Below are 11,734 nucleotides of genomic sequence, written 5' to 3'. Positions count from 1 at the left end.
TTTGGTTGTCTCTTTTCAAAGTCTCGGGGCCATGGAGTAGCTTCCTCTTCACATACAGTGAGCAGGGTCTCGCTGTAGCACATCTCCTGGTTTTCCTCTCGTGTAACTCCACATCAGGTTGAGTGGAAATGGCAGTGTCCACAAAAATCAAGGCCTTGAGTGCCAAGCAGTCTCCTAACGTGGATCAGGCGGAAGCTGCAGGTGCATTAGGCATCCATTGCTAACCTTAAGCGGGTAGGTAAAATGCACGGGAGGCCGCCCGTGTGCTGTGTTGGGCCTCTGGCATTACTTATGTCGAGTAGCTCCTGCTAACTTGAGGTCTGCTAAAAGCTGGCAGGCACTGTAGTAGAGGAAGGGGATGCAGGTGTTTGGTGTCTACCTTCACTGTGGTTCACTGACCTTGGTGAATGTGTGTGAGCAACTCCACAGGCCTGTTGACTTGCTCGTTCCTGCTGTCTGCCCTCTTCTATAGGAGCTGCGGTTATATAGTGTTCCGGTGGCTTCAAGCACCACTTGGTCAGCTCATGGCTCTGCAGTAAAGTTCATCAGTTTAGTGCAGCTTGGTGGTGCGTTCTGGTAGCTGAGAAAGGGGGTGGTGAATTTGGGGCTAGCCTGGGTTACATAAAAGGCCTCAAGCCAAAAGGAGTGGAGGGTTCACTATTTGGAACACCAGCTGCTCTTCCTGAGGACCTGGATTTGATCCTACTGTTCACATGGAAGTTCAACCATCTGTTCCGGGAGATCTGACGATTTTTCTGGGCTTGGCACCAGGCATGATGTGCACAAACAACATACAGATAAAACACAAATACACAAAATTATTTTTATTAAAATAATTTAATTTTTAATTAAAAGATCAGAGAGATCTGCCTCCTAAGTGCTGAGATTAAAGGCATGCCATAACCGCTTGACCACCAAATTGATTCTTAATAGAAATTGCCAATCGGAACATGCCTGATGAATGTCATGGAGGACTTGGTGTTGCTATAAACCTAGAAGCTTTTAATCCCAGCACTCGGGAGGCAGAGACAGGCGGATCTCTGAGTTCGAGACCAGCCTGGTCTACAAGAGCTCGTTCCAGGACAGGCTCCAAAACCACAGAGAAACCCTGTCTCGAAAAACCAAAAAAAAAAAAAAAAAAACCTAGATGCTGAGGTGAACTGTGTTTAGCTGTGCATTATCCTGGGACCAGCCTGATGGGGCAGTTGAGGAAGTGAGTTATCCAGGGGTTGGCTAGAGCGGATTCTCATTCCTCCAATTTAGGGGGTACTGTCCTTTCAAGCAGCTGTGAAGAGGTTTGGGTTATTAAGTGGGAATTTTTAGTAAGAACAGGATGTGGTTGTAGAACGTAAACAATACAAACCTCCCAGGAATATTGGATGTTCTCAAAAGTTCTCAGTTGATGCAAAGTTGGCAGAGGTTTCCAGTCATGTTGATGAGCAGTGTACCTTTGCTGTATGAGCCGTCATGCCCAGCTTTGCAAATAAGTATTTTCTAACCCATGCTGGCCTTGGATTTAAGATTCTTCTGTTTGCCTCCTATATGCTGGGATTACAATTAGCTCCCAGCATAGAATTTACAACCCTTTAATGCTTGTAGTCCAGTGTGTGGGAGGTAGAGGCAGGAAAAACAGAAGTTCAAAATTCTCTCCAAGTGTTGAGTTTGAGACTGGTTTAGATTACGAGCAACCCCAAAGCTCTCATACTGCGGTGGCGCACATTTAATCCCATCACTCTGGAGGCAGAACAGATGGATCTCCGGTCTTCCGTCTGCTCTCCACTTCAGTTCTAAGCCAGCAGGCTCCATAGTGGGATCCTTTTCAGCTGTAGTGACTTGAGAACAATAATTAGCTTTTTAACTGGTAGTCATTACATTGCTGTCAGTTTTTCAAAGCTAATTATGTTAAATAAAAAAAAAAAAAAAGAGAGCAGTCTCTTTAGTCAGGCGGTGGTGGTGCACGCCTTTAATCCCAGCACTTGGGAGGCAGAGGCAGGCGGATCTCTGAGTTCAATACCAGCCTGGTCTACAAAGTGAGTTCCAGGACAGACAGGGCTGTTAAACAGAGTAAACCCTGTCTCAAAAAAGCAAACAAAAAGACCAGTATCTTTAAATACCAGCACTTGAGAGGCAGGCAGATTTCTGTGGGTTTGAGGACAACTGGAGCTACATAGTGAGACCCTGTCTCAGCCAAAACAAAACTATAGTATTTAAGCAAAAAGGCTCAGGCGCTATTACTACTTTGATCAAAACTTTTAAAAGCTGGGTTTGATGGCTCTTGCCTTTTATTCCAGCACAGGAGGCAGAGGCAGGCAGATCTCCTAGTCTGAGGCCAGTCTAGTCTGCACAGAGAAACCCTGTCTCAACGCCCCGCTATCCTTTAAAAAAAAAATTGTCGCCGGGCAGTGGTGGCGCACGCCTTTAATCCCAGCACTCGGGAGGCAGAGGCAGGCGGATCTCTGTGAGTTCGAGACCAGCCTGGTCTACAAGAGCTAGTTCCGGGACAGGCTCCAAAACCACAGAGAAACCCTGTCTCGAAAAACCAAAAAGAAAAAAAGAAAAATCTTTAGAAAAGACATAACTTAGTTCTTTTTTGGTTTTTCGAGACAGATTTTCTCAGTAGCTTTGGAGCCTGTCCTGGAACTAGCTCTGTAGACTGGGCTGGCCTCAAACTCACAGAGATCCACCTGCCTCTGCCTCCCGAGTGCTGGGATTAAAGGTGTGCGCCACCACCATCCGCCCGGCTACTTGGTTCTTTACTGCCCAGCAAGAACCTCAGGAGGGGGGCTGGAGAGATGGCTCAGTGGTTAAGAGTATCGCCTGCTCTTCCAAAGGTCCTGAGTTCAATACCCAGCAACCACATGGTGGCTCACAACCATCTGTAATGAGGTCTGGTGTCCTTTTCTGGCTTGCAGGCATACATACAGACAGAATATTGTATACATAATAGATAAATAAATTAATATAAAAAAAAGAACCTCAGGAGTTACTTGATAGCTTACAAGATACTTTAGAAGGTAATATGAAGTGCAGTTATCCCCATTGCTTTGATCAATAACACTTGAAGTCAAAGAAACGTGGGGGAAGAGGTCATGAAGCCCCACCTCTCCTCCTGGGGCTTCTGGCAATTAGCATTTGGTTGGGTAAGGGGAGGTTGCCGGGTACAAGGAGGCTTTGTCTTCAGTTCTGCAGCCACTAGTAAGTTCCTATGCTCCATGCACAGTACCACCCCTGCACGTGCCAACAGTCATAATTAAACTCTGCATTTAGAGACAGACCAGAGAGACGGTGTCCGGGCTAGTTCTTGTCATCTGAAAGGAAATATGAGAATGTCTCCGTAAGATCCAACTGTAGGGCGTTTGTTTGTTTTCAAGACGAATTCTATGTGTACAGCCCTGGCTGTTCTGGAACTTGCTCCGTAGACCAGGCTGATCTCGAACTTACAGAGATCTGCCTGCCTCTGCGTCCTGAGTGCTGGGTTGAAAGGCGTGCACCACCACCGCCTGGGTGAAATCTAAAATATTTTTTAAAACAAGCCTACCAACTACTCAGTACATTTTTAGGAGTAACTTAAATCTCTGCTTTTCTAGCCGCCTTGAGAAGACTTGCTTTGTTTACCTCACTGGATGGCCAAACTCTCCGAGATGACTTGAAGGGACAGTGGAGTCCGTGTCGGACAGTGTCCACCTTACAGCTGCCCTCCATGCTCATTTTAGTTTGACTTTCTGGCCATATGAGGAAGCCACACTGTGATTTGTGTCACGGCTGTGATCACTCCGGCATGTTTATACGACTGCTCTATTTCCTAGCGGTCACTGGTTGAGTGGCGGTTCTGCTAGGACAGACAGTGTACCCAGTAGGTCCTCTCTTGTGTCCCATCAGTCCATTGATTCTTCCCCAGGGCTTTAGAGCAGCTTCACAAGCAGGCTAGCATGGCTGGCTTTTGAGGCTTGAAGTGGAAGACCATTCACAACCAATACGGGGCTGCTGACATACTGGGGCAGACTCAGCAATATCCTGACATCTGCTGTGAGGCTGGCAACGGTTTCTTAAGTGTCTCTGGCCCAGGCACCCCAGCCTTGAGAACATATTACAAATGAGCATTCTGGGATCTCTACACTCAAACTACCAGTTCACAAATCCTAGGGTCTAGAGCTGGAGCGATGGCTCAGTGGTTAAGAACATTTGATACCCTTGCAGAGAACTGATCTTGGTACCAGTACCCACATGGCAGCTCACAAATATACAAAGTTCTGTATCTCCAGTTCCAGGGGTTCTGATCCCCTCTTTCTGACTTCTGTATGTAGGCACCACTAGTGCAGGCTCCTTGTGAGAACCTCTGGGCAGGCCCTCTGGACATCTGATAGTGGCCTGTAGTGGCCACTTTCCCGTGTCACTATCATGAAAATGGTGCAATCCAGAATCTTAACACTGGGTAAATATGTTAAATGGCTAAGTAGTCAAGACCTTTTAACTACTTGGCAAGAAGAGAGGTTTCCAGTGCCTCACTGTGGTCTCTGCTCCGTATCCCAGAGGGACTAGGCTTAGGATAATATAGTCAACCAAGCGCTGTGCACTCTCCGGAAACTGAGGCGCTCCCAGCGAGTGATGAGAGCCTTTGGGGAGGTGGTAGTGGTGAATGTCCTGATGGACAAAGTGTCCCACAGATATGGCAGCACGTCCGGTGTGACCCCCCCCCCCAGGGAAGTTTCCCAGCCAGAGCAGAGTGGGTTTCATGTGACTCTTGTATGCAAACTCCACGGTTATCTCGGAGAGATGTAAACACTCACTGGACATGGGCCAGTCTTGTTCTGGCCGGGAAGGGGATGGTCTGTGGGGTCAGAGCTCCCAGGCGAATGACTAACCCTGTGCTGGGTGCTGTCAGGGCAGAGAAGAGGAAAGCAGTGGCTTGCTTCCAGGGCAGGAGTGGCCATTGCTTCCTGGTGACTTTTGACACTAGTTTGTGGCTCCAAGGTAAGCTTATAATACCAAAGTTTTAACTCACAACCTATTCATTCAATCTAGGCAAGTTAAATTACCACTGCTTTTGTAATGGGGAGTATTTTGTTGGCATTTTTTAAAATTCTTTTTTGGTTTTTAGAGACAGTTTCTCTGTGTATCTCTGAATGTCCTGGAACTCACTCTGTAAACCAGACTGACCTCGAAGTCACAGAGATCTGCCTGCCTTTGCCTCCCTGAGTGCTGGGATTAAAGGCATGTGCCACTACCACCCGGCTTTTGTTGGCACTTTTAAAAAAGTCCTCAGGATAGGTTAGGGAAATAGATTAGTTGATGGATAGTGTCTGCCTGGCATGTACAGGGTCCTGAGCTCAATGCCTGGAACCTGGGCAAGGCTGAAGATTTGGAAGGGGTGGTTCATGTTATCCCAGCACTAAGAGACACTTGGGAGGCAGAGGCAAGCAGATCTCTGAGTCTGAAGCTAGTTTGTTCTCCAAAGCAACTTCCAGAACAGTCAGGGCTGCACAGAGAAACTGTCTCAAATGCCACTCCTCCCCTTCAAAAGGTCCTTAGGCTTTCTGGACTCTCTATCGCCTTAGGGCAGGCAGGGGTATCTGACAGTTTGCTGGGACAGGTCATAGGAGGGACTCTTGGCTCTGTGTACTGTGAACTTTGAAAATGTGAACAGGGCCATTTCTATAAGTGTGAGGGCAGTTTGAGCTACATGAGAGTCTGCCTCAGAAGCAAAACATAATTTTAAAAAGTTAAGCTTTCTTTGGAGGTGATCATAGATTCTTACTCAGCTGTAGAAGGTAATCCAGTTTCTCTGAGCCCAGCTTCCCCAGTGGAAAGTCTGGCACAGTATTACAGCCCAGATTCCAGCATGAGCAGGCGAGTCAAGTCACCTTTATTTATTTATATTTATTTATTTTGTTTTTTCGAGGTAGGGTTTCTCTGTGTAACAGCCCTAGCTGTCCTTGAACTAGCTCTTATAGACCAGGCAGGCCTTGAACTCACAGAGTTCCGCCTGCCTCTGCCTCCCAAGTGCTGGGATTAAAGGCGTGCGCCACCACTGCCCCGCGAGTCAAGTGCTTGAGACACAGTGCCCTGGCCAAACAATGATCTGTCCTTGATTTTTATAGTTTTATCACTTTTTTTTTTTCTTTTTGAGACAAGGCTTCACTGTGTAGCCCTGATTGTCCTGGGCTCACTCCATAGACCAGTCTGGCCTCAAACGTACAGAGAATCACCTGCCTCTACCTCTGAGTACTGGAATTAGAGGTGTGTGCCACCACCACCAGGCTAGTTTTGTCACTTTGAGAGTATTGTATAAATGGGATGTGAGGGTAATATGGCTACAGTATCATTCACCCCATCAGTCATGAAGCTGGTTTGGCTGATCCAGCTTCCATGCTTGAATTCATGCACCTACCCTGAGGCTGTATGTCAGTGGGAGACCTTCCCCAATGGGGGAGGACTGTTGTTCCTTTGAGCAGGTTCGAATGGCTGTGCTGAGACTCCAAACAGGCTCTCAGGAGTATTTTATAGATGGAACTATGCAGTGAGTGACTCATGCTTTGCCATGCACAGAACCCTTGGCTGTCTCTCCAAGTTGTGATAATATCTTGTATTAGTGTATGCCTGTAAGCAGGCACCTATATGTGCGAAGGTTCATGTCAGCTATCGTCCAGCTCCCCCATTACTCTCCAGCTTGTTTGTTTTTATTTGTTTGATTTGAGACACAATCTCACTATGTACTTCTGGCTGTCCTGAAACCTGCTACACAGTGCAAGCTGGCCTCGACTCACAGCAATCCTCCTGCTTCAGTCTTCAGAATGCGGAGATTGCTGGTATTCACCACCATGTTCAGCTTATGTTACTTATTTGAAGAAAAAGAAAAGACACAGGACAGAAAACCAAAACCTAGACAGAATGTTTGGGGTGGGGGTTGGCTGGGATCTCCAGGCACCCCAGCCTGGCAGCAGGGGCCGTGTTCCCACACTCCTCAGAGTCCTGCAGGACAGCTGATGGTTTCAGGCAGGAAGCTCTTACAGATAAGGCTGCAGCCTCCAGCAGAGTCGCTGGGCTGTCTGACAGCCCAGGCACGGGTTCCCTCTGAGTTGGACTGCAGCTGGTCTCTGTAAATAAGCAGCCATGAGGCTCCTTGAAGCAGTATCTCTGCTAGCCGGGGACCGTCAGGACAGCACCTTCGCCTAGTGTGCATCCAGGTAGGAGATGCTGCCCCAGGACACCGGGCCAGGATTGGACAGGTGTCAAGGCATAGACAGGAGGGCAAATTGCCAAACAGGACTGGAGGGGAGATTCAGGCTTTGGAATCTGGCAAGGTGGGACTCGGCCTCAGATTCAAGCATCCTGGAGTTGGTCCATAAGCCAGACACTCGAGTTCCAGAGTTTGGTTAGCTCAATAGTTAATGGAGGAATCTTTGAGAGGCCAATAGAGGTAGATTTTGGTCAGTCTATAGATGATAGAATTACAGACACTTAGGTTACTTGGTGCCCAGAGGTTGGAGTGATCATTTCTAACTCCAGTGGAGGAGTAACATACCCTAGACTATTGCTGAGCAGCACTTAGGGACTGACAGCTTAGCGAGCCCTGCTCAGAGACCTACAGCTCAAAGGCACACCAGCAGTGGGTCTCAGGTGGAGGGGGTGGCAGGGAGGAAGGGACATTTCCCTCAGTGGAGCCATTTAATAGTGGGCGTCAGGTCTCCCAGCGCTGGACAGGGGGGCAGGGTCTCCCAGCGCTGGACAGGGGAGCAGCTCAAAAGGGCAGTTGCTTGAGCTCTGACGCCCGGCTTCTGGACTGGCTGAGTGGTCCCAGGTGGCACCTCCACATTGAAATGGTTGCATCCGTAGGGCGTTGCATGACACAATGGGGCTCGATTTGATGATTAATCCTGTCTGGGAGAGCATTTAGTTTCATCTCCAGTTTTGAGACATCTGTGCCAGAGAAGAAAGAACAAACAGATCACTCCTCACTATCGGGTTGGTAAGATCCTCTCTGTAGCCTCCTGGGGGTGGCAGTGTCACCTTAGGACAGAGAAGGTTTCCAAACTGGTGCTGTTCCCAGCAGGCAGTTCAGGGTCCGTGAGATCCAGGGCTCCACTGTAGGTGTTTAATGGACACGTCAATTTGTGTGTTTGGCAGTACAATTCCTGTTTCTCCCTGCCTGCTTCCAGCTCTTTTGTGTGTGTGTGTGTGTGTGTGTGTGTGTGTGTGTTTTCAAGACAGGCTTTCTCTGTAGCTTTGGAGCCTGTCCTGGAACTAGCTCTTGTAGACCAGACTGGCCTCGAACTCACAGAGATCTGCCTATCTCTGCCTCCCAAGTGCTGGGATTAAAGGCGTGCGCCACTGCCACCTGGCTCCCAGTTTATTCTTCCATGTTTCTTTTCGTTTCTTTTGAGAATTCCACATTTAATCTCTCCCCAGAAAGCTGTCTGTCTCTTTGATGGAATTGGGGCCTTAGTCTTTGGGCCCCAGCTGAGAGATAAGGATGTTGTTTTTAAAAAGATTTCAGGACTGCTGCATAGGCTCCGTTTATAAAACCAAATTCCTTTCCTGGGAGGCAGCTGGCCGGGACACAAACCAGCTTCCTGGTGGGCATGGTACCTCCCCATGTACCCACCTGCCCTGTTCTGGAGCAGGACTGGGGCAGGAATCGGAACTGGAGGACAGGGCCCAATCACATCCCCTAGCTCAAAGGAAAGCTGACGGTAAAGGCACAGAGGCGAGAGAGTCAGCGAGAGTGGTTTTTGTACCTCTGCTCTCTCTGCTTGCCTGCTGTGGCCTGACCTTTTGTAACGGGAGAGTAAGGGCTGACTGTCCTGCTGGAAGCCTGCTATCTCTGGGGGAACACTTTGTTTTCATTTTTGTTCACATTTTCTTTCAAGACAGGGTTTCTCTGTGTTTCCCTGGCTGTCCTGGAACTCACTCTGTAGACCAGGCTGGCCTTTGAGCTCACAGAGACCCACCTGCCTCTGCCTCCTGGGTGCACACCACCACCCAGCAACATTTATTTCTGTGGAATACATCGCTGTGCCATCTTGGGAGCACCCAGCAAACCAGAAACACAAACACAGTTTTTAATCCAACAGACTGGGTGTAACAGTATTTGCTTTTTTCCCTCTTTTCTTTAAAGATATTATTATTTTGATTTTTTTGGGTTAGGGTCTCATTATGCAGCCTTGATTGGTCTCAAACCCACAGGAATCCTCTTCGCCTCCCAAGTACTTGGATGAAAACCATGGGCCACCATCTCCAGCCTTTTAAATCATTTAAAATTATGTATATGTGTCTGTGTCTGTCTGTGAGAGTGTGTGCAAGTGCCAGGGAAGACCAGAGGCACAGATCTCCTTAGTTACAGGCAGTTGTGAGCTTGCAAGTACTGAGAAACACACTCAGGTCCTCTGCAAGAGCAGAAATGTTCTTAACCATTGATCCCTCTCCACAGCTCCCTTTTTCTGCCTGAAACTCACTGTTTGGAGCCTAGGCTGGCCTTGAACTTATGAGCTGCATAATTCTGCCTGTCTAAGCTCTGGGGTGACCAGTGTCCTCACCATACACGGCTGATTATTGCCTTTGCCGCTGAGTGTTGTAGAGTTAAGATCACCACAGGGGAGTATGCTCACCCAAAGGTTTTGCCATCCCCTGTTTCTTAAATTGCTGGGAATTTCAGGACAGTGACAGCAGAGCGATAATCCAAGTGTAACAACCTCTGGCCTGCAGAGGTCCATGTAAACTTAGCATCGCATTTCTCATACACTTATGAACACACCCATGTGTAAGTAACTCTTAAAAATGAGAAGCTGGGCCGGGCGGTGGTGGCGCACGCCTTTAATCCCAGCACTCGGGAGGCAGAGACAGGCGGATCTCTGTGAGTTCGAGACCAGCCTGGTCTACAAGAGCTAGTTCCAGGACAGGCTCCAAAACCACAGAGAAACTCTGTCTCAAAAAAAAAAAAAAAAAGAGAAGCAGAGAAGCTGGGGGGCTGGAGAGGTGGCTTAGCGTTTAAGAGTATCACCTGTTCTTCCAGAGGTCCTGAGTTCAACTCCCAGCAACCACATGGTGGCTCCCAACCATCTCTAGTGGGATCTGATGCTCCATCTGGCATAAAGTCAGGCATGCCGATAGAGCACTCATGCATAAAATAAATAAATCTTTAAAAAAAAAATGAGAAGTTGGAAGGGAGTTGAAACAATGTCCCCAGCAAATTCCTGCTGAAGCCTAGCAGTGACTACACTGAAGAGTGCTATGTTTGCTGATTCCTCTCCATGGTGATTTTGCATGTGGGTGCATATGTATGTGTATGTGTGTATATGCGTGTGCGCATGTGTGTATGCATGTGTGCATGTGTGTATGTGTGCCTGTGTATGTGTTCTCACCCCTGGCAAGCCCAGCCGTGTGTGCCCTTCTTTGCTCCCATTTTGTAGTCTGCCTTGATTTGTTTTTCTTCTTCATGAAAGCAGAAACTTGGTGGACTACAGCGCTTTCTCAGCCCATCGTTTCCCCATAGCTCTCCTGCGTGTTGTCAAGCTTTCTGTGCTGTTGCCTCTCACAGTTGGCACTCACTCTGTAGAGCAGGCTGACCTCAAACTCAGAGATCCGCCTGTCTATGTCTCCTGAATGTTGGGATTAAAGGCGTGCCACCATTGTTCTGCTTGTTTTGTTTTTTGAGATGGAGGTCTCACATGGGGCTTGAGAGATGGCTCAGTGGTTAAGAGCACTGGCTGTTCTTCTAGAAGTCCTGAGTTCAATTCCCAGCAATCACATGATGGCTCACAACCCTCTGCAATGAGATCTGGTACCCTCTTTTGACCTGCAGGTATGCATGCAGGCAGAACACTGTATACATGATAAATATAAATAAATAAATAAATCTTTTAAAAAATAAGAGACGGGTCTCACTCTGTAGCCTTGGCTGTTCTGGAACTAACTCAGTAGAGACCGGGTTGACCTTGAGCTCACAGAGATCTGTCCAGCCTCTGTTCCACAAATGCTGGGATTAAAGGCGTGTTCCACTACACCCTGAGTCTCACTTCCATTCTTATTCCAATAAATATGGTCTCCAAAGAAGAGCCATGCCCTACCTGGGCCGTGGTGGCACACACCTTTGATCCCAACACTTGGGAGGCAGAGGCAGGCAGATCTCTGAGTTCAAGGTCTGCCTGGTCTATAAGAGCTAGTTCCAGGACAGGCTCCAAAGCTACAGAGAAACCATGTCTCAAAAAACAAACAAACAAAAAAATAAAGCCATGTCCTGATCAAAAGCCTCCTTGTTTTGAGGAACCCTCAAAGGTTTCACAGCAACACTAGATCTGAGTCTCCTCTCTGTTCAGGGCTTTTCCCTCCTTTGTGCTCAACAGGCCAGGCAGCTTCTCCCCAAGCTCCATCAAGAGGCTGCAACCCCTTGATGCTTCACCAGGGAGGCTATTCCTGATCCCTGTCTCTAGATAGCAGCACCTGCATGTCCAGGCCATCTTCTCCTGCCCCTGATCCCTGGGGAAGATCACTCTTCTCTGCTTCTGGTTTATCTGTCCACCCTTTTGTCTCTTTTAAAAAAGGTTTATTTATTTTTGTATGTGTGCATACCTGCATGTGTATAGGCATACTAGGTGTGTACAATGCTCACAGAAGTTGAAGAGGGCATTGGGTCACATTGGAACCAGAGTTACAGGTGATTGTACACCACCATGGGGATCCTGAGAACTAAACCCAGACCCTCTGTAAGTGCAGCAAATACTCTTAACCACCAAACCAT

This window comes from Chionomys nivalis, chromosome 1 (assembly GCF_950005125.1).
Source record: "Chionomys nivalis chromosome 1, mChiNiv1.1, whole genome shotgun sequence".
NCBI lineage: Eukaryota > Metazoa > Chordata > Mammalia > Rodentia > Cricetidae > Chionomys > Chionomys nivalis.
Note: the sequence above shows the minus strand (reverse complement) of the source record.